The sequence below is a fragment of the Ambystoma mexicanum genome, chromosome 2p (assembly GCF_040938575.1).
Source record: "Ambystoma mexicanum isolate Mex_15411 chromosome 2p, UKY_AmexF1_1, whole genome shotgun sequence".
NCBI lineage: Eukaryota > Metazoa > Chordata > Amphibia > Caudata > Ambystomatidae > Ambystoma > Ambystoma mexicanum.
In genome coordinates, this window is record NC_090923.1 from 1,276,676,094 (window position 1) to 1,276,678,390 (window position 2,297).

Genomic DNA, 2,297 nt, shown 5'->3' on the forward strand with positions numbered 1-2,297 from the left:
TTTCATGTATTCCCAGCAGGCACCGCTTCAGGGAGCTCAGCCAAGGAATGGCTGAGCGTGCCGAGCTAAACCAGCTGTGTTTCACCAGATACTGAGCTCAACTGACCTTGTGATTGGTGCAGATTCTTACAAACACTGAAAAGAGCAGGGTAACTCTAGCCTCCGGACCAGAGTATTATAATAACATCAAGAAACAGAAAAGATATGTCCAGAGCAAAGTATATTTAGAAAAAATGTATCCAAATTTATTAAAGATGATACAAAAATTGAAAACTGGTGAATAAATCACACAAAGTTATTGTACACTAATCATTTTAACATAACAAAACAGCAGCAACAATATGCCGAAAATCGGCTAAAACTACATCACTCATACTCAACATACCAAGTTCATTCATACACACACAACTCATCATACCGTGGCATACATCCAAAGTACTACAAAACACCAAAAAACATGCTAAAAACCAATGGGGAAGAGGAATTCATAACTAGTCCCCATAATAACACACATTATTGCGGTGTTTGCAAACAATAGAAATAATTCACAAACAATCTATTGTCAGGGTGGATAGAAAAAGCAGATGCAAAGATCACATCCCTGTAGAATTTTCTCTCGACCGGTTTCGACGTGTAGTAGTGGTTAACTGAACGTCTTCCTCAGGAGGTGGATGTTACCATTCTGCAAAACAAGTACGCAAAAGCGACTATAAGCTACTACATGAAAAAGTCTTTGCCGACTGCCTATAACATACAATTAAAAAGGAGAAACAGGACTGTTAACTAGCAGCCTGAATTGTTAAAAACAATTTAGGAACCGTGTATACCATAGTGAAAATAAGCATATACGGCCCCCACTACAACAGCTGTGTAAACCAGAGCAAAAGGGTAAGTGACTCCCAAAAGAGACCCGTGCAAGATGAGAGGGAACCTTCAGGACCATGGTGAATCGACAACAAGAATGTGTATATATAATAATATATATCTAGATATCACTGGCAATATCTGTGTCTAAAAAGGACTAATAGTGGACTAACCTGATGAAAACCTTACTACTGCAACAATCTATGCAGTGTAGTGTGGCCAGTCACACGAAACAATTCAGGACTAAAACATAACCTGAAACAAGAAACAAGACCAGAATGCACTAGGTCAGGTAAATGAAAAACCTAAATTCAAAGTGGAGTGTCTATAACTGAGGCAAAAGTACTAATATCTCACCTGAAGGGCGCCCCATGCAGTTTAAGATGATCCAGCAATACATGTATTTGAAAAATGAAGAGGCAGCGCCACTTAGCCTTAGCCTTCAACGCCGTCTGCAAATCACTGCAAAAATGGCACAAGAGCTCCATTACAATGTTAAATGGCAAGCAGTGACCCACGGCTTACCAGAGTACAAGGGCACTGCATGAAATGCATCTAAAGATCACCAATAGAATGGGAGGCAGCCGACGGACAACCACGCCGTTCTAAGGAATCCAAAAGGTGTTTAAATATAAATATAAAGGCACGAAAAGCCCAATAAATCAGATGGCGCTACGAGCACAATTGAAATAAGAAGGTAGACTTAAAGGCAAATGGCAGCAGTCTAAGATAAACGGTGCTATGTTTAAATATAAACACACGAAGTGCCAAATAAATCAATTAGAACGGCTCGTACGATTAAAATGTGATAGCGAGCTCAAAGGACAACAAACAGCAGTCTAAAGGGCGGCGCTGCAAAGTTAATTGTGCAGAGGGCTGTAGCTGAAAAGCTATTAACATTGCAGGAAGGCTGGCCACACGCTTACCTGCAAGACAGTTGCTGTATAATGAAATTGTCCAGCAAAAAGAGAGACCAGATGGTAATCTCTTAGTTTAAAACTAATTGCAAATTCGAAACGCTACGCATGCGTGTAGGGACCTGCAAGGAGTGACTGGCTGCAGCCAATAGTACACAGGAGCCTTTTTTAAAGGCAAAGCTAAAGACTGACTGCGCATGTCAGCAAGTGCTGCCAGTAAAGACATTCCACAAGCAAAACAAAGCGCAAATAATGCAGCCCAAATTAGAAAAGAATAATAATGAAAGGCGCCGCTGTTGATAGAAAAAATAATAATAAGTAAACACTAAAAATAAATATATATCAGACTAAAAACAGCGTAAATAAATTTTGGGCTGCCGTCACCACACCAAATGAATTCTGGGAGTTGTAGTCCAATATAGGCGTGGTGTACAATCCAATAGTTTACTAGTTGGTTCTAAATATTACAGAACTATGTAACAAGCACCATATCTCTAAGCAATTCTAGAGCTACTA

The 2,297-nt window shown here is 39.7% G+C and overlaps 1 long non-coding RNA gene across 2 annotated transcripts; it reads right to left on the reverse strand.

The window, feature by feature from the left end:
* Nucleotides 1-219: 219 nt before the first annotated feature.
* LOC138566045 (uncharacterized) lies at nt 220-1,868 on the reverse strand. 2 transcript variants are annotated; one of them, XR_011301813.1, is made up of 4 exons: nt 1,791-1,868; nt 1,222-1,326; nt 1,038-1,119; nt 220-682 (listed from the first exon to the last, which is right to left on the reverse strand). It is a non-coding gene; the product is annotated as an uncharacterized lncRNA (long non-coding RNA). The 2 variants fall into 2 exon arrangements; XR_011301812.1 differs by lacking the exon at nt 1,791-1,868 and having other exon boundaries at nt 1,222-1,716.
* Nucleotides 1,869-2,297: the final 429 nt, after the last annotated feature.